We start from the raw sequence: 21,475 nt of genomic DNA, 5'->3' as shown, positions 1-21,475 counted from the left end.
AAATAGAAAAACATTAATAACACAATGCCTTGTGCACAGAAAGTGAAATGAGTTGTACTTTAAATGGATAAATTGTCAGATTGCAGAGAAAAGTCAGCTCCAATCTCCCAAAACTTTTTCCATTACTGATACTTCTGGTAGCCAAACTGCTTTTATTTCTCAAAGTTTATGGATACTTTTCTAACTGTCTTAGATTTTCTACTCCTCCCAAACTTCCCAGTCTGTCAGTTCATTTTTTTTTCTTGCCTAAAGTAGGAGATGCATTGATAGTGCTGATAAAGTTAATTCTCAATTCCATGTCATAATTGTGCCTGAAAGCCATCCACCGGAGCCCATAAGTAAATTACCTAAATGCAATAAAAATCTCAAATAATTTTTTAAGTCAAAACTGGACACTTAAGATCTTCAACACTGGAAGAGCAATTTTGGTTTGATATTGTTGGCCATGGAAATTGTCTTGAACAGCAAGGTATAATGAAACGCATGGTTTTAGAAAGATCTAGCAATGTTTTAGAAATAACAGTGTAAAACAGAAAAGCCTAAAAGCAGGGAACTGTAGTGTCAGAAGCTGCCAACCATGGATCTTCAGGTCCAGCTTGGCCTGCAGACATTACTTATTGCTAACACTTAAGAAATGGGAGAGTTCTAATTTCTCTTGAAAAAATGAAACAAAATCAATCAAACAAACAAAAACCTATCTGGCAATTTTCTGAAGTTTAGTAGATGCTCCCTGCTGTATATGTTGCATACTCTTCCCACCTGGTTGACTTATGTATACATTCCACCTCGTTTTGGGGGAGGCATTTCACATTTCTGTGCCAGTATAAGAAGCTCTAGTGGTCCAAACAAGACAGGATAAAGGATTAGACTAGAGAAGTATTTGTGGGGTGGGATAAAGAAGCCATGAAACATTTTAATGGGGGTCTTGTAGAACTCCATTAAGTGGAGTAAGGCATTTAGTTATATCTTCCAAATTTCTGAATTGAGAGATGGCTGTTCATTTCATGTCTTTTTGTGGTAAGGTTTTCATGTTTAGAAATGTGTTTGAGGGGCGCCTGGGTGGCTCAGGTAAGCAACTAACTTTGGCTTAGGTCATGATCTTGCAGTTTGTGATTTCAAGCCCCGCGTCGGGCTCTGTGCTGACAGCCTGGAGCCTGCTTCAGATTCTGTTTCTCCCTCTCTCTCTCTCTCTCTGCCCCTCCCCTGCTCACTTTCTCCCTCTCCCTCTGTCTCTCTCTGTCAAAATATATAAGCATTAAAAAATTTAAAAAAATGAAATGTGTTGGAGAGTAAAATGTAGAGTCCTATAGAGCAACTTTTATTTTTATGACTGGATAAGTGTCCTCAGGTCTCTTTTCTAGAGAACCCGGTAATAGTAAATGTTAACTAAATAATGCCGATGGGTCTCGGTGGGCTTGCAGGTGTACGCTGGTAACTTCTAATGCTGGGGATGCCTGCTTTCAGATTTTCTTCCGTTTTATTATTAGAACAACTTGCCTAAGAACATCTGATAAAATTCCCAGTTTCTCTTGTGTGGCTGTGAACATATTAGCATACCCAAATCTATTCTGTGAAATAGATTTCCTGCAGGAAATTGGCAGCTCCTGCTGGAAGACCACTGAATTGTTCTCAGTTAAGGTGTTTTAAGAGCAACATTTTTTTTCTAAAAATAATACTTTAAATAGCAGTTCTATTTTTAAACAGTATAGATAAGAATATGTATTAAAATCTGCACATATAGTTCAGATTTCTCACACACGAGTGAAAACCTCTCTTTTTATAAAGAACATTTATACAAGACTGATTTGAACTTTTCCTTTAAACTAGAAAGAACAAATGATTTAGACTGATCATTGAAATAACATGCAATAAAAACCCAATTTATGATGGGGCAAAATGAGATTTCTCTCTGCCTCTTTATCTCTGAGAGAGAGAGAAATTGAGAGAGAGAGAATGTAATAAAATCTCATACTGGCAAAGAAGACAAATACTATATGATGTCACTTATATGTGGCATCTAAAAAATCTGAACTCAGGGAACAGAGAACAGATTGGTGGTTACCATAGATGGGTGTTACGGGATGGGGAAACGGGTGAAGGGAGCCAAAATGTACAAACCTCCAGTTACAAGATGAATAAGTTGGAATGTAATGTCCAGTATGGTGACTATAGATAACAATACTGTAAGTTTTTGTACTTGAAAGGTGCCTCTTGGATCTTACCATTTATCACAAGAAAAAAAATATGTGAGATGATAGATGCTAACTAAAATTATTATGGTAATCATTTTGTAATATATATGTATATTTACATATAAAATCATTATGTGGTATACCTTAAATGAATACAATGTCATATGTCAATTATATCTCTTTACTGGAAGAAAAAAAGAAGTCAGAGAGCTGATACACTTGGGGGAAAAAGTTTCTGTCTTTGGGAATGGATTTGCCAAGCTACATAAGAACTTTCGTTACAAGTCTGTTCTATTCTTTAGTAACTAGAATTCAGCCATGTTAATATTGATTTAAAACCTTTAAAACAATATCCTTCAGTGAGTTTGCTTGTCTTTTATTTGTCTTTCTTCGGAGTTTAACATTAAATTGCAGATTTCTTATGGTAGCTACACTAAATGGTAGTGTAACTAGCTTGAGAAGGTAATTAGTGATGTCAAATAAGTTTCTCTGACTGGTGTCTTCAGATTTCTTTCTTTGTAATAAATTAAGCTGTTTCTGCTGGCCAACTTATGTCTAAAATCTTCCAGTAAGTTTCTACCTTTCAACTCAGTAATGGCTAAAGTTCCATATAGTGTCTCAGCAGTGCTAAAAACTTTAAGGCTAATAATTAAGAAGAAAAAACAAAATGAGACTGATTTTAGTACTGCATGGGATTGGAATCCATTCTTGTGAAGAAGCTTTTTTTATCCTTGTAAAAAATGAAGAGGAAAAATAAAATATCAGATTGCATACAGGATTATATGTACTGTTATGCCTGAATGTATGAATGATTTGCTATAAAGGAGAAATACAGTATTAGAGCAAATGTTATTTGGTGTCTTGTCCTTTTGTTAAGCAGTAGGTAGGCTTAGCTCAATCCATCATTCACAGTGCTGATAAATCTGAATTTAGCTTCGGTTTTGAGAGACCTAGCTTGTGTGGAAGCAGAGTTGAAAATAATTTTAAAAGAATACGTGACTTGGGATAGCCTATCTAGAAAGAAGAATGTGAATAGATCTACCATCCCCATTTGTCAAAATGTGCCAGAAATTTTGCAGCCAAGCTCTGTAAATCTGTCATTTTGCCCAGAGAAAATTGTGTTGTATAACTTCCCATCGGCTGTGGACCATCCAAAAAAATCTGCTTTCCTTTTTTCTCCTTTAGCATTCAATTTGGTATTTTGGCAAGACCAGATACTCAGAGTCTTTTAGCCAGAGAATTAAATTTTTTGCTACTTGTAAATAAAGTAATGATTTAGCAGTCTACACACTTTAAAAATCTTTCTGCCAGGGAGCTAGCAATGAAACTGAACTGAAGACACAGCAACCATCTTTATTAATCACTGGAAAATCTAGCTTAGAAGAGTAGCTGCATGGTCATTAAAAATGTCCACCTTGATGTCCAGGTTGGTGAAAGGGCCGTTGATGTGAAAAAGAAACACCAGTCTCAGCTTTTGGGAAAGTCAGCATCTACTTTGTTATGGAATTCTAAGAGCAGAAAACAATGTTTCTAGCCTGTTTTCAGAAAAATCATGTAGCAGTTTGTTGTTTATTTAATAGCAGCAGTTTATTTAATAGTTCAGGGGTTGGTAGTCCTACACTTCTTGCCTCTTCCTCCATTAAGCTCTGAGTGCTGGTCAGACTGGGTACCAAAGGTGTGGTAAGCCATATTCTTGTCTCTATAGCTCTCTCTAACAAGAATCAATTTCCAGAATATGAAAGAGAGGATATTGTTATTATTAAACAATTATTTGTTTGTTAACCATGATCTGGGCAGAAACTTTCTTGGAAGCACACTTTTAGAATGACCTCAAAGTTAAACAAACAAAACAAAAAGGTAAAATTAATGACTATTTAAATACATAAATTGTCTTATTTTTTTAAGATTTATTTAATTTTTTTAATGTTTATTTTTGAGAAAGATAGAGGCAGAGCACGAATGTGGGAGGGACAGAGAGAAGGAGACACAGAATGCGAAGCAGGCTCCAGGCTCTGAGCTGTCAGCACAGAGCCTAAAGTGGGCTTGAATTCACAAACTGCGAGATCATGAACTGAGCTGAAATGGGGGCTTAACTGACTGAGTCATGGAGGTGCCCCTTTAGGATTTATTTTTGAGAGAGAGAGAGAGAGAGAGACAGAGAGAGAGAGAGAGAGAGAGAGAAAACGTGAGTGGGGGAGGGGCAGAGAGAGAGGGAGACACAGAATCCAAAGCAGGCTCCAGGCTCTAAGCTGTCAGCACAGAGCCTGATGCAGGGCCCGAACCCACGAACCATGAGAAAATGACCTGAGCCAAAGCTGGTCGCTCAACCAATTGAGCCACTCAGGTGCCCACATGAATTGTCTTATAATAACAATATCTATTCTCTCTCTCTCTGTTTGGGCCGCATCTAAATTTCTACAACATGTATCTAAAGAGAAGACAAGGCACAGTCTAATCTCTTAATAGTCTTTAATGTGTCCTGTGGACTAGAATTTTAAATGCCCATTGGTTTATTGCTATGAAAAGAAAGCGCTGATGGGATGATGTGCAATAGAACCACAATCAGCCTAGCGCAGCAGTGCCTTATTCCAGAGGTGGCAGTCAAGGACAAGGGTAAGATCAGGTAACAGATTTTAAATGGGATGTTGAAGGAGAGTAACTTTGTATATTGATGCTGAGTCTAAGGATGGGAAGGGTTTCCAAAAGTCGTGTTGTTTGACCCAAATGAGAACCAAATACATGGTATGTAAAAATATTTTGTAAGGAGATGAATTCAATCACTAGCTAATTGATTAGATTATTTCTGTTGAATGTTTGCTATTGCCATTTTACCCAGAGGTTACAAACAGATCAACTCTGATCTGCAAATGTATTGTTTTAGATTACCCTCAGTGTTTTAAGTTGTTTTTTTCAATTACTTGTCAAACATTTTATGTCTTAATTTCACATAACTGAATTTGGAAATTCTTCTTGAAAAATCCGAGAATGTGGCCCCCCTGGGACTGCACTTCTGCACTGGAGAGTCTTGCATGGCCACCACCATCTGTGGCTGATATCCTTGCCCTCTCCTGAGGAGAGGGAAATGGGCCCTTCTAGTTCTCTACAGTCTCCATCACCCCCTTTTATTGTATGCATGGTCATCTTCACTTATTTTCTCTACCTCCTTAACTTACACAGGTATTTGAGATTGTATCCCCTACATTGGGGCCTTTCTAAAATATGTCCTTAAGTCTAGGAAACATACTCATTTACATGTGCCTTTACAGTCAGAATAACTTAACATCCACTAAAGTATAATAATATTCATGGCTCCCTCTTTTCATCCACTTCTCCCCATCATAAGGAAAACATTCATGTACCTGCTTTCCCTCCATCAACAAAATTTAGATAGTATTCATAATTATAGAAGTGGTTAATATTTATTGAATGCTTACTCTGTTCCAGATACCACCCCAACCTTTTTGCATGATTCATTCACTCATTTAAAATCCATGTTAATTCTTATTGGGTATTGTGATCTCCTTTTTACAGATGAGACAATTAAAGGACCATACACAAAGGCAGTGGTAGAATTGAGATCTATACCTGTTCAGTATGGCAGCATGCACTAAGTTCTACTACATTAAAATCATTGGAACAGGGCTGTCCCATTGGGGGAATGAGCAGCCCCTGGTATGTCTAGAAATAAAGCACTAACCTACAACACTTATTTATGGGGAAAATCAAAACTGTAAAGTGCCAGGCGCATCAATATTCCAAACTAACACACTTCTTTAGGTGGATGCCTAGATTCTTTTTCTTTCTCAGAAATTCCAATGCAAATTAAAATTCCACATGCAAATATGTGTTACATAAGGATATTCCTTGGGCGTCCAAGTACAATAACTGTGGGTAAATTATCATAAAAAAGACCCAAGTAACAGTCCTTTCTCACCTCATATACAAGGCAAGTACCAGTCACAGACACACAAGCTCTGCCTTTCTGGGCTAAATTTCCCCACAGATTACCACCAATTCTGTGACTTACAATAGCCTTTCAATAGACAATACAGTTCAAGAGAATCAACCTCAGTACCCTCATAAAATAAAGGAAAATATAGTAGAAATGGTATACCTAGCAATGCTGATACCTATATTAATTTTGGAACTGTGCTCCTTTGGAGTTCACACTAAATGAGAACTTCATTAAAACAAAACTACATTTCTGGGCATCTGGGTGGCTCAGTTGGTTAAACATCTGGCCCTTGGTTTTGGCTCAGGTCATGATCTCACAGTTAGTGAGTTCGAGCCCCATGTAAGGCTCTGAGCTGACAGGGCAGTGGGAAGCCTGCTTAGGATTCTCTCCCTCCCTCCCTCTCTGTCCCTCTCTTGTGTACATGCTCTCTCTCTCTCTCTCTCTCTCTAAGTAAATCAAAATAAATAAATAAACTTAAAAAAGAATTAACGTTTCACCCACTGTTCCACTGGTGGAACACATTTTATCAGCCATTATGTACTAATCCTTTCTACTTTCATGATGTGGCATTTCTCTCCCCTTCCCTACCCTCCCTCTCTCCAATAGACATCTTTGAAATTAAATCCTAGGTATCAAAAGTTTCAGAACTGTCCTGGGCAAAGAAGTTAGGATACTCAAATACTGTGATTCTTTCTCATTTATTCTCCTCTTTAGTCTCCATGCATTCCAGAGTTTTGCTGCCTCAAGCTACATTTATTCTATAGCTTCTCCTCCTCTATGGTCCTCCTCTCTTTACTAAGCAGTTTGCAGATTTTTCAGATCACAAGTCCTTCATTCTCTGAAAACCCATGGTACTTCAAGTCTGTGTCACTCACTTGACTCTTTTCTTCCACCTCCTTTTTCATGTTGCCATCTCTAGTTCATTCTTCCCTTCTGAGCCAAGTGTCTTCTTGACATTCCATCTAAACTTGAATGTATACAACACCCCCAAAAACCAAGAGCACACGTTACACACTGTATATTAGCCAATTTGACAATACATTATATTAAAAAAATAAACTTGAATGTATAGAGACCATCTCAAATTTGACATTTTCTAAACAGATATCTTGATTTTTACAACACTCCTGTTCTTCACACAGTAGTCTCTACCTCAGTAAATGAAACCTCCATTCTTCTAATTGGTAAGTCATCTTTGACTTCTTCCCTCACTTAACAGACATCAGTATATACTACTGGTATTTCCTTCTAAATACATCTAAGATTAATAATTTCTCATAAATTCTACCCTGTCCAAGTTATCAAATTTTTCTCTGGACTATCAGTAAGAGCCTTCAAACTGGCTCCTACAGGGCCTTTGCACTTACTTTCCTCCTAGGGATAATCTTTACTCAATATACACATGGTCCAAACCCTAACTTAATAGAGGCCTCTGCTCAAATATCACTTCACTGGAATAGCCTTCCATGGTCACCATATATAAATTAGTACTTAATAAACAGTGATTCTCCAATAACCTCTACTTCCCTACCTCATGTTATGATCTTCATGACACATACTACTACCTCCCACATTATATATTTGTTGGTTTATTATATGTTCCTTTCAGTATATGTTCACTTCAAAGGCAAGAATTTTTTTTAACTACTTATCTGCATTGCTGAGGACAGTGCTTGGCATGTAGTGAACACTTAAAAGATTTGTTTACCATACACAAAAATAAGTTCAAAATGGATGAAGGACCTAAATGTGAGACAGGAAACCATCAAAATCCTACAGAAGAAAACAGGCAGCAAGCTCTTTAACCTCAGTCACAGCAACTTTTTACTTGACATGTCTCTGGAGGCAAGAAAAATAAAAGCAAAAATAAACTATTGGGACATCATCAAGATAAAAAGTTGTACAGCAAAGGAAACAACCAACAAAACTAAAAGGCAACCAATGGAATGGGAGAGGATACTTGTAAACGAGATATTGGATAAAGGATTAGTATCCAAAATCTATAAAGAACTCACCCAACTCAACACCCAAAAACAAATAATCCAGTGAAGAAATGGGCAGAAAACATGAATGAACACTTTTCCAAAAAAGACATCCAGATGGCCAAAAGACATGAAAAGATGCCCAACATCTTGATGGGTTGGGGGGGGTGGTAAAGAGGTGGGTTAAGTGAGTGATGGGCATTAAGGAGGGCACTTGTTGCAGTGAGCACTGGGTGTTATATGCAATTGATGAATCACTGGGTTCTACTCCTGAAGGCAAGACTACACTGGTAACTAACTTGGGAATAAAAAAAAAAAAAAAAAGATTTTCTGAATAGATAAATCAATGAATAATCCTAGTAGACAAAATGGCATATTTTATATGTCTTACTATCTCTTATGGTATCTAGTTCAGTATGAAACACACAGAGATTTAGAAACTGATTATTTGCTTCTCATGTCTTTCATTATTCAGGAAGCTACTTGAATGCATAAGCTGAACTAGTTCTCAGACACTAGCATAAATCCTAGTCCACAGTAAGTATCCAATAATTATTTGTCAAACAAATGACTTCCAAACACCAAGAAGGAAGAGATCAAGTTTAAATCTTTAAGAGAGAGGTTAGAGATTGCTGACCAGGGGACTAAATATTGTAGTAAACAAATACTGTGTAAAAAGAATTTTATATAAAAATTACGTATCTAGTTTCTCTTGAAATCTAGCAACAGGGGCTTGTTGTTCCCACCTGGAAGCCATCAGCTGGAGTTGAAGTGAGGCTGGAGTGGTTCCTGCTTTAGAAACGGCATGTGATAAAGCCCTGCATTGCCTACTTCACTCATGGATATTGCCCACCTGACTTCATAGCAACTTGTCTTTGTGATTCTGCCTTTGCACAAATGCCCATCCCTATTATTCCACAAGGAAAAATGGCACTTAGAAAAACAATATTATAGCAAGGACAAAGGTGAGGGGTTTTAAGTCAAACAGACTTGATTTCCAGTATTAGTCCCATCAATTCATGCTGTGGAGTTAGGAGAACTTTTACTCAAATTCTTTATTTATTAAATTTTTTTAATGTTTATTTATTTTTGAGAGACAGAGAGAGAGACAGAGAGTGAACAGGGGAAGGGCAGAGAGAGGGAGACACAGAATCTGAAGCAGGTTCCACACTTTGCGCTGTCAGCACAGAGCCACAAACCGTGAGATTGTGACCTGAGCTGAAGTTGGACGCTCAACTGACTGAGCCACCCAGGCGCCCCTTAAATTCTTTAAATCTCAGTATTCTCATATTTAAAACAGGGACAATACCAGGGCATTGTAAAGGTTCAATAAGATAATGTCCTTAAATATCTTGGCATTTAAAAATACTTGATGAGTGTTAGCTATGATACCAATATTGATTAGAATGATAATTCTTATCTAAGCAGAAAAAAAAACTTACCATTTTTGGCTTATCATTATAAAATAGAATCAATCATTGTTTAAGGTTACATCATTGACCATATCATTGGGTACTGTAATCTTTTGCTAAAGCTTCTGCTTAATGTCAAGATGAAATATCTCCTCAGATAAAAATATGCATCTTTTTCCCCCCATCAAATTTACAGGATTTAGTCATTTAGGTAAGCCTACATTCGTTATTTTAAAAAATTAAGTTTAATTTTTACATGTTTATTTATTTATTTTGAGAGAGAAACAGAAGGGAAGAGGGGCAGCAGACAGAGATGGGGAGAGAGAGACAGAGAGAAAGAGAGAGAGAGCGAGTCAGTCCCAGGAAAGCCCCACATTGACAGCACAGAGCCCGACGTGGGAACTGATGCCAGAAACTGTGAGATCATGACTGAAGCTGAAATTAAGAGTCTGATGCTTAACTGACTGAGCCACCCAGACACCCCCCAAAAATTTTAATGAAGTTTAAACATCTAAAATCATTTTGTAGGTTATCACAAAGACATATCCTCAAACATTTCCGCAACAAAAGTAGAAAATAAAAGTGAGGGGAAAGCCTTCTTAAGATGTAAGTGATGAACTAATAGAGCATTAATTAACCTTAGTTTATGCTAATAACAGAGATGATGGTGGTGGAGCAAACTTTCCACATACGCAGATAATTCACTTGAACCAGTCACAATGTCAAGAGAATTCTAGGATACAGAGGAGCTTAAACTCTGTAAGTACCTGTCATGGCTCATAAGGTCCAACATAGGTAATTGTGGGAAATCAAGTCCATACATAAAAAGATGAGACAGAATGCCTCTTTTCTAAGTTGTAAGTAGTTTAGAACCAGAAAAAAAGAAGATATTCAAGAGTTATCTGGAAGAAGAGTTTGCAGAAATCCAAAACTTTTGGTCTCATCTACTGTTTATGTAAGAATATTTATAGTATTGTTGGATTTTATAGGGAATTAACCGATACGTAAATTAAATTTAAATTTATAACTAAATGCCCTAACATATGTCAATATCAAGGATATTATATTTTGAATGCTCATAAAAAACAATATGAACTGCTATATACCCCATTTCCTGCAACAAATTTTAGTTGCTGCTATAATCATGGTCAATTTCATTGCAGGTGGCAAGGCAAATGGGTCATGTGATAAGTGTGGTGAGAAAACAATTGGGGGAAAATATTTACTGCACATTTTTAAATGTTTAAAAAGGTAGCCTTGGTATGTATATTAAGGAGAGTTCATGTAATTTGAGAAAATTATAAATGAGGAAGGAGGAAAGAAAAAACAGAGACAAAGGAATAAAAACTATGGGTGGAACATAGGGAAGCTATGTCAGATTATTTAAATATACTTGTGCTGATGATAACATTCAAGCTTTACCTAAACTAACATTTTACTGTAACTCTTCAAAATACAGCTTTTTTTTCATTGGAAGTCATAATTGTCAAACTTTGAAGTTTTGGTTAATAATCGTTAAAAAATGTATATAGGCATAAATGTCATGTTTCGAGTTTTGAGTGTCTAAAGGGTCAAACGCATATGTGGGTGAACACCCATACGGAAAAAGCCTTGGTAGCCCACCAGCATTACGGAAAATGCCAACAGAGGAACAGGGTCTCCATATCTCAAATTTGTTCTCTAAGGATATTAATCGTGGCTCCTCTTCAAGAATTAGTCCTAAGTCTCTGAAGTAAACTTTTCATTTTTACAGAGAATGTTTACTGAGGAAGAAATGCATATGATATCAATCTTACTGAGAGATTAAACCTACATTACTGAGAAAAACATAGTCTCAGCAATAAATGCAGTTGAAGTCCTTTCTACCTGACAAGAATTTTTCTATTAGCTATTTGAAGTCTATAAAAAAACAAGAAGACAAACAAAATGGAGTTGTCAATGCCTCCTACAAAGAAAGGAACAAGAATTGTTCTTACTGCAAGTCCTCTGATAGCAAAGGGTACTTTAAGGTAGAAAGTAATTTACATAATGTTCCAAGATAGATGTTCAACGTGTTATTAAAAAACTAGTTTTAGCTAAGTTATATGTGGTCTAGGAACCCAGGAAGTTCAACACTTATTTTTCTAATTACAGAAAGCCTTTTTTTAATAAAGTTATTTGGTAGTGGCACTTACTTTCCTATGTGAAGACTGGATACATTTGCAGATCAGTCCACAATATCTTTTAACTCATAACTTGTCTGAATAGAGTATTATACTTAATACAAAGTACTTAACAACCATATATAATGCTATTTAGATTGGAAATCTAGTTAGGATTTCCCTCTTGGGACTGTGAACTCACCTTGTCCTGTGAATACAACTAGGAATTACTTGCTTCAGAGCAAAGAGTCCGGAAAGGGACCCAAAGACTGACCGAACAGACTCCACAACTAATGAGGAAGATATTCTGTAGAGAAGAGGCCCTACTGGAGAGGGTAGAACAGGTGAAGACTTTGGGAACCTAGACTCCATGGGTCCAACCACGGGAGGGAGTGAAGGAGGGAACCTTGGGCATAGAGAGGGGCAAAAGGCAGAGGAGCACACCAGGGAGCCTATAAAGGGAAGAGAATCCCCAGGCATTTGGCCTTGAGGGTCTAAATTTCATGAGTGCTTACAGACGAGGAGAAGGAAGGCAAGAGAAAGGTAGCTCACTTTAAATCTCCTTACAATGTGTAGCACACTGATAAATACCTTAGATGTGCAGAGCATGACATTCAAGGAACTCATGGCTGCCTTAATGATGAAGTTTTGCTAGAGACTAAAAGCAACCTAATCTTGACACTAGCTAAACCTCCAGGCTCCAAAACTCTTTAACATGCAAAAATACCTTAGAGGCTTACATTATCTCTACCCCTCCCCTTGAAACTAAGAGTATATAATCAGTCTCTGTTCACAATCCCAAACGCAGCTCTTTCTGCTCATGGATCCTTACCCTGTGCTACAATAAAAGCACCTTTTTGCACCAGTTAAAAAGAAATTCCCTGTTGGGATTCCAATTTCAATTTTTCTACTCTATTTCTGTGAGATTGAAAATTTTGAGAACTGTGAAAGAACAATTTAAGAAAACGGGTTTACTAGCTTCATGCTTCAGTAAAATTTATTTAATCTTTTGGAAGCTATGTTTCCACATCTGTAAAATGGAGGATTAATTACGGTTAAGAGGAGGTTGTTATGTGACTTAAGTAAGCTAAATTATGCAACTAGGTAACACATAGTGAATGTTCAATAAAAGTAATGTTATTAATAAACATGAGAGTAAAAGTAGTTGATCTTAATAATTATACTGAAATATGAACTTCATGAGGGAAGAAGCCATTATTTCTACAATAACCTTAATTTCCTACAATACCTATAATTAAATATATTCCCAGTGAACTGACTCTAGCCCTTAAAACAAGTTAATGGCAAGACTTACTTGGATTGAGGTCATGTGATATTTTTATAGTTCCGGGGGTAAACACATGTTTTCACCAACTGGTACCATTTCTGGTTTTAGGCTAATAGTAATCATGGTGATGTGTTTACTACTAGCATAAGTGGAAAAGGAGTTATGAGAATTTCTGAGACTAAGTAAAAGGAATTTCCCTAAACTAGTCCTATTTGCTAAAATTAAAACTTGATATAAATTGATTACAATGGCTCTGAAAGGTACTGCCATTAATGATAAAATACCAGAAACTTGTAAGTCTCGTTAACATAATATGTGGTACATTTGAAAAGCACATATTTAAAATTTAAAGTAAAATTAAGAACTATTAAGCAGAATCAGTCATAGTTTAATTCAAGCCAGAGTGTTTGATACAATTTTGAACATAAGGTGTAGAGGGGTCCACTCCCACAGGTCGTGGGACAGCTAGTTGAATGGTCTCATTTTAAAGATAAAAAAGTCTAGACAAGTGGCTTTCTAAAGTCATTCAGCTATACTAGAGATATAATCTCCTCATTCTCATTACTCATCAGTAAACTATACTCTCTTACTTTCTGATTTAAACTATATCAGGAATGACATTATTGTCATTTTAAACATCTAAAACATATTTTTAATCTTTCATGAGCCATGTACCTACCTGGTCATCTTTATGTAGGTGCTGCGCATATAGTGATTGAGTAAAACAGAAAGGTTAGGTCTCCAGGAGCTGGTGCTCAGTGAAAGATAGAGTTATTTAAAACATAAACCCATTACAGTTGTCTAAACAATATAATACACATGTTCAATGAAGCTAAATACCAACAAAAACAAAAGCAAAACCAAAATGGTGGGCAACACAGGCCATGCTGTGAAACTTATAAGGAGCTGCAAACATATGTCCTTAATGGTCCCAGAATAATTAGTACTGCAGGGTTTGTGTCGTGTGTGTGTGTGTGTGTGTGTGTGTGTGTGTGTGTGTTTGAGTGTTTGAATGTTCTGGGTTTTAAAGATTTGCCTTTTTCTCTCCCTGAGATGTAAGCTTATATTCATAAACACTGCAAATACTTAAAATACTCATACATCAATCAAAGAGCAATATACCTACAAGATTATCTCTATTAAAATATTGCAATAACACATTCTCAAATTTCATTCCACTCCTATTACATTGGTTTTCACCTTCTAGGTGCTAAAGTATTTTGGATGATGAGTCAACACTCTCTGACCACAGAGCATATTTTCATACATTATTTCTAGCATCCACTGCCCACCACTTCCAATTATCTCCTCTCCCTGACTCAACTCAAATTGTACTCTTAGCATTTCCCTCCTTTGGTTGAAATAAAGCTTAGGGTTTAATAAATGTTAGATTGTATATGCTGCTCCTAGGAGGGATAACCCTTGAAATCATTGCAAGTTATTTGTGCCACAGTGTGGAAGTGCTGAATGCATTCTTTCTAGAGAGCAAATATGAAAAATTAGTGGAAGAAGCCTGAAAGAAGAAAGGTGCAAGGTGCAAATGAGAGGCAAAGGATGCCAATAACTACAGTAATAGATACGAAATACTGAGAGCTCAATACCCCTTAACTCTATGGAGCTGATCTCACTTAATTACCTTATAAATGACTTTTCTGTCCCTAAATTTTTTTGCTTGGGGCCATACATCTATAGAATCTGATTCATTAAGCTTGAATTTAGAAATCTATTTTTATTTATTTATTTATTATTGAAGCATAATTGATATACGATGTTGTACTAGTTTCCTGCATACAACATATTCTATATATTGCTCAATGCTCACCAAGATAAAACATCCCAAGTCAGTTTGATACCAGTGTTCTGATAACCACACGTTATCAAACATACTCTCTGAAATAGAGTCTATTATTAATTGGAATCTGGTCTGCTTTATTCTGCAACTCTATAAAACAAACAAACAAACAAACAAACAAACAAACAACTTTACACAAAATTTTACCTCTTCAGGAACTTAACTTACCATTTAGAGTATAAGCTATCACCTGGGCAATGGAAAGCAACTTTATTGTTTTATGAAAAGCCAAATCACCTTCACTGTAGCTTATCAAAATTCTGGACTTTAAAAATTCCTTTCCCTTTATTTTTCTTAGTGACATGCTCAAATGGTATTCAGATTCTACTTAGAACTCAAGTGTACCAGCTTTTTACCAATTGCATTTGCAAATAACAACTTCTGACTTTGGGAGTTAAGAACTGAGCTGCATTGCGACTGTCTGTTGGGGGAAATTCACCTCCTGTGAAAAGTTTCAAGAGCAATGCTGAGTCAGTAACCTTTCTGTTCAGGACATGCAATGCTCTTGTGAAAAAGGAATCTGACTTTTGAAAATTGGAAAACAGAGTGGCTAGAGCTGAATTAAATCAAGCTTTAGGCAATGCAGAAACTTTTGACAACACAATGCTATAAACCTGAGGGTGATCACATACTGATCACATGAAACAAGAATGAAAGACTATAGTCAGGTGGAAATAAAATGGCTGTGTATTGATACAACATGATGTGACATGGGATCAATTGTTCTCATGATTTTATGAGGGGAATAAGAAATGGGCTTTATCGAGTGTAAGGGTGAGTAAAAGTTTGAGTCAGAGGAAAGATATAAAAATTCCATGGGCTCTAAAACAAACAGATTTTTACCTGACTTCACAGGTCCTACCACAATACTTCAGAACAAGAGAAGATGTTGAGAGACAAATGCTGGTACCCAAATGGCAGATTTAGGGAGAGCTTCAATCCTCCCTGTACATATTATTTCCTTTTTAACCTTTTACGGTAAAAGAAATGTAGGTATTGGAACCAGGCAAAGCTGAATTCAAGTCCTAGCATCTGCATTTACCAGGTTGAGTGACCTTGGGTAATCACTTAAATTTTCAGAGTCTTGGTGTCTATAACTGCAAAATGGAGATCACATGATCCACTGTTGGGACAACTGTCAATGTGTCAAGAACTAAGTATAGCTCCTTGGATATATGAGGTATTCAATAAATTCAAGCCACCACCACCAACAGTACTACCACAACATCTTCATAAAGAATTAGGATGAAGAAATGGATATGAAGTGAACTTGTGCCCTCCTCTGAACACAAGACAAGAGAGGTACCCAGTGTAGGGGACTAGGGAGGGAAAGGGAGAGTCTACAGGTGATCTGAATGAATGATCTATTTATTATGTGCAGATATGGTTGACTGGTTGAGGTCTTAGGATGAGGCTACATCCCTGTGGAAGAAGATGGGCTTTATTCTGAAGGGAGGAGGCAGTTATCAGTGTGTTCTTTACAAAAGATTTAAAAAGAACAAAAAAACACATGCCCCTGACACTTGGAGGCAGGTCAGGAAGCAGGTAAGGTGAAACCCACTAGAAGTCTCCAAGCTGACCATGAAATAAGAAAATATACTGAAGTGGTTAAGAGTATGAGCCTTGGAGTAGTCAAACTCAGATTCAAGTCCAGTCTGACATTTTCTAGCTTTGCAAGTTAGGCCAAAAATTACCTTGGTTTTCTTTTCTATTAAGTGAGAATGATATCTATTTCATAAATCTGGCATATAGATCAACTAAGGTAATATTTATAAACACAGAGTATACTACTGGATATGCAATATATTTTTAATATACTTTAATCCTTTTAATATTATTAATAAAATATATTGTCTGGCTACCTGTTAGGCTTTCTGTTCATTTGCTTTTTGATATTGTTATGCCTTAGAGTGAAGTGCTGCAATCTAATCTAAACCTTGCTATGGAGATTTGAAAAAGTATTTCTTTTGTCTAATCTTGACCCATGGCATTGAAGAGAAAATATGGGACAGGCAAGGGGGAGAAGGATGGAGAAGAAACTTCAAATGGCAAATGGGAACAAATGTCAGGGCTTCTGGCTCAGATCCCCTCCACTCTCAGGAAGAGCTCTGTCTTCTGTAGCTAGTCTGAAAAAGCTGGACAGTACATTGTTATGGCATGGGGAAGTATTTCATCAGAGACTTTCCCAAAATGACTTAGACACTCAGATTAAGGGGGTATGAAACTGAAGGTCCCTATCTCCTAGCATAGCACAAATCTATCTATCTCCATTGAGCTTACTGATCATATTTTGAACTCTCACAATCCTCTATCTGGGTCATAGTCTTTAGTCTTGTGAATGAATGATTCTATATCAATAATACTTCTGCTTATTCTCAGCCACTCTTTCCTTGCTGGGCAAATGAATATTGTCCTTTTATTCAGCTCTTACTCCTTCCTAGAGTCATTGTCACATGACTTGTCTCTCAAGGACCTAAATCATACTCATTGGTTCTAAATCTTCTGGCTTATACACATGTTGTTTCTGTCTCTTATACAATGGTAAGCTCCATGGCTTAATTCTAAATCACTGTTCACACTCACCCTAAAATCTAGTCATAAAGACCTATTCTTCACTGTGACAGACCAAGCTTCCATCTTCCACTCACACAGCTCGGTGGATACCCAGAGCCTTCCACTCCTGCCATGCATCGCCTTGTGCCAGTCTCTTGGCAACCTCTCTTGAGGAAATACTGCCAAGAATCCAATAAACATCTGTCATCCTTCAAAGAGAACTCTGAATGGACATCAAAAGAACTAGGTTTTAAAGACTTAATCTTTCTTTCTTTCTTTCTTTCTTTCTTTCTTTCTTTCTTTCTTCCTTTCTTTGAGAGTGAGAGTGAATGAGCTGGGGAGAGGGGCAGAGAGAGAGAGAGAGAGAGAGAGAGAGAGAGAGAGAGAGAATCTTAAGCAGGCTCTACACTCAGTGCAGAGCCTGAGCAGGGCTCAATCCCACAACCCTGGGATCATGACCTGAATTGAAGTCAAGAGTCAGATGCTCAACCGACTGAGCCACCCAGGTGCCCCAGACTTAATTGTTTCTCCTTCATTTGTCTATTCAAGTGTTTTTCCCTCTAATTTTTGTTATTTTTGTTTAATTTTAGAAAATTCTATTTTTTTTAATAGTAGTAGGACTATGTAACATGATCTCTACTTTGTTTTTCTTTTTTGAATGTTTATTTATTTTGAGAGAGAGAGGTAGAGAGAGACAGAGAGAGAGAGAGAGAGACACAGAGACAGAGACAGAGACACAGAGAGCATGTATGCAAATGAGGGAGGGGCACAGAGAGAAGATGAGAGAGAAAGTTCCAAGCAGGCTCCATGATAAGCATGGATCCTAAGGTGGGGACAAATTCCATGACCATGAGATCATGACCTGAGCCGAAGTCAAGAGTCGGACGCTTAACTGACTGAGCCACCCAGGAGCCCCATCTCTACCCTTTTAAGACAGTTTTCAGTGTACCATACAGTGCTGTTAATTATAGGCACAATGTTGCACAGCAGATTTCTAGGACTCATTCATCTTGCAAAACTAAAACACTTTACCTGTTAAAAATGAACTCCATGGGGTGCCTGGGTGGCTCAGTCGGTTAAGCGGCCGACTTTGGCTCCAGTCACGATTTCGCGGTCTGCGAGTTCGAGCCCCACGTCGGGCTCTGTGCTGACAGCTCAGAGCCTGGAGCCTGTTTCAGATTCTGTGTCTCCCTCTCTCTGACCCTCCCCCGTTCGTGCTCTGTCTCTCTCTGTCTCAAAAATAAATAAACGTTAAAAAAAAAAAAATGAACTCCACATTTTCCCGAACCCACAGCCTCTGACAACCACCGTTCTACTCTCTACTTCTATTCAACTATTGTAGATACCCTGTATAAGCGGAATCATACAGTACTTGTCCTTCTGTGTCTGGCTTATTATGGACCATTCCAAACATATAACAGTTTCAATAACAGTCATAGTCCCAACTTTAAGGTCATCACTTGACATTCCACCTATGTTGGTCTGTTACTGTACTGTCCAGTAAACTATGTCTGCACTTGTTAATCCATTAAAGTTAAATAACATACAGAAGTTCAGATCCTCATGTACACCAGTCACATTTCAAGGCCCCAACAGCCACATGTGGCAAGTGACTATCATACTGGACAATATAACTCTACAAAACAGTTGAACACTTCCATCCTCACAGAATGTTTTATTGGGCAGTGCTAACCTATATCCAACACTCACCACAGAGTATTTTGAAACAAATACCATGTCACCTAAACATAACACCAAAACATAGCAACATGTTATAATGTTATAAAAATAAACACATTGTAATAGTACATAACAACAATAATATATAATAACATCAAATATGGAGTCGGTGTTAAAATTTTCCCATTATAATAAAGTTTCTTAACCTGGGGTACACAGGAGCCTTCAAGGGCTTAGCAAAAGCTCTTAGGTTACAAGCAAAAATTTGTTAAAGGATATTCACGCCTTTTTCTGGGGAGATGATTTATGGGAGTAGTTCTAAAATTCTGATAAGGGTCAGTTTCTCCAAATTCAAGAAACACTCCCTTAGAAAAATGTGTGGTCAGCTAGATAAATAAAGACATGAAGTAGGTTAATTGCTAATACAACTATAAAGCTAACTTTATAAATGTGAAATAAAGAATACATTCTTAGAGACATCTTTTTTCCTATACATCTATTTTTTGTTATGGCACAATTTATATATTTCAAATGCATGAAAAAATAGGATCATTTTAGTATCTTAACATAAACTGCCTTTGAATGGGAACTTTCTTATCAGTACTTTGAGGTCTATGAGACGTATCTAGAAAATGAAGGGAAAATGAAGACTACTTAAATTGAATGGGGGTGGGATGCCTATGGTTTTTCCTTTTGATTAACTGCTGTAACACTGTCCTTCAGGTGGCTGAGGGAGTTTCAGGTTTTCTTTAGACATCATTAGGCGCCAGAGCTCTTACAGGACAACTTTGATGCTATATGAATTCTGCCATTTGCTAACAATGATATGGCTCTTGGGTCCTCCACTCCATTAGAACTATTAACTCCATTCCTATTAATTTTTGTTACAAATATTACAAAGGGGGTTGCTTCTGGGTGTTTAGATCCAATTCTATTTTGCGACTGTATATTCAGTTTCACAAATTGTTCTTGGAGGCCCAGTTATCATCCCTGCCCATCTTCTAAGTGTCATGTCTTCATCATCTTCTAGATTCAAGCTACCTGTGCCATCTCCTACTCCTTTCTGGCCTTCTTCCCGTTCTTCCAACAGTCAAAAATTGTGAGGAACTTTTACTCCTGAGCCCATGGTGTCTGACATCTTATGTCACTGTCACTCAAAGGCCCTACCTCTTATTATTTTTAACTATAAAATATAGATGGGTGGCTGGAATTTTCACCTGCCATATGGAAGTGTATAATTGGGTATGGAGTAGAAGAGAACATGCTTCTCAGTTTGTTTTCTAAGTTAAGACTTAGAAAAGTGGAGAGTTTGCCCTAAACTTCTCTTGTGATAACCATAAGTGTTCACCTTCATTCATTTATTCATCCATTCATCCACTCATTCATCCAATGCCTATTTACTAATAGCATCATCCATGTGCCAATGATATAAATTCACAGTTTTGATATGGTTAAGAGATGATCTCTTAGAGAGTTTTATTAATTCAACACCAAATGTTTATACAATTACTATAGGGCAGGCCTTGTATTGGGTAATCCAGACAAACATAATCCTTTCCTCAGAGAGATTATATTCTCCACTTGCATTCCACTCAATATCCCTATTCTGAGAGTTGGGGAGAGAATTGTCTCTTGATGTACACTGTTTGGGACAGTAAGTAAAAGAAGGTGAGATTACACAGTTTTACATTTGCTGTGACTTCTTCCTTTATCCTCTAAGTTGTATTCGTGATTTTCTACTCCCAAAATGGTAATTATTAGCCTGTTGCCCCTTTGCACATTCTTACCCGGGACCACTGTCTAGACACCCATGAAGTCAACTACAGAATGAGAAATCCCCAGCTGCAGTTGGAATCTCTCTGTTGAGCATCTGTAACCTTTTCCAGGAAGTTCAAGGTCTCAGATTTCCTCTAGTCTTTCTTAATCTAAGAGTCCCCATCAAAAAAGCTGAGATAAATATTCTCTTCTACTCCAGATGCAAATATCTGTCAACTGTATCTCTATGTGCTTCGCACACACTCCCAACTGAATTCTAGTACATCAATCATTTTTGAAGTCTTTAATGCAAAATCTTTCATGAACATCTCTCTGTAAATACATGTTTCAGCAACCTTTATCTCATTTCTTTCTCAGTAGCGATGACGTGGAAAGGCCCTCTTATTTAGAAAATTCTTTATGAAACAAACAGAAACAATCTTGGTTATTGATGCTTGAAATAGTCATTTTACATTTTCCTTGGTATTTCAAGGTTGTTTCCTTCTTAGGTAGGGAGGCAAGATTCTTGGTGGCAAAATAGAAAATAGGGAAATGGATCTTAGCTTGTTAGCATTCAGTAGTTTAAGAATGCTTACACTCATAAAATCTGAAAGAAAAAAATATTTTATTTTATTAAGTCAACAAATAACCACTGATTGTTTGCT

The 21,475-nt window shown here is 37.1% G+C and overlaps 1 protein-coding gene and 1 pseudogene across 5 annotated transcripts in view; both read right to left on the bottom strand.

The window, feature by feature from the left end:
- Positions 1-21,475, bottom strand: part of GABRB2 (gamma-aminobutyric acid type A receptor subunit beta2) — a 233,376-nt gene that overhangs the window by 68,761 nt on the left and 143,140 nt on the right. The window lies entirely within an intron of this gene.
- Positions 19,753-20,193, bottom strand: LOC102965944 (annotated as a pseudogene).

The sequence above is a fragment of the Panthera tigris genome, chromosome A1 (genome assembly GCF_018350195.1).
Source record: "Panthera tigris isolate Pti1 chromosome A1, P.tigris_Pti1_mat1.1, whole genome shotgun sequence".
In the NCBI taxonomy this organism is placed as follows: domain Eukaryota; kingdom Metazoa; phylum Chordata; class Mammalia; order Carnivora; family Felidae; genus Panthera; species Panthera tigris.
The sequence above is the reverse complement of the archived record's forward strand: the minus strand, read 5'-3'. Positions and strand labels throughout refer to the sequence as shown.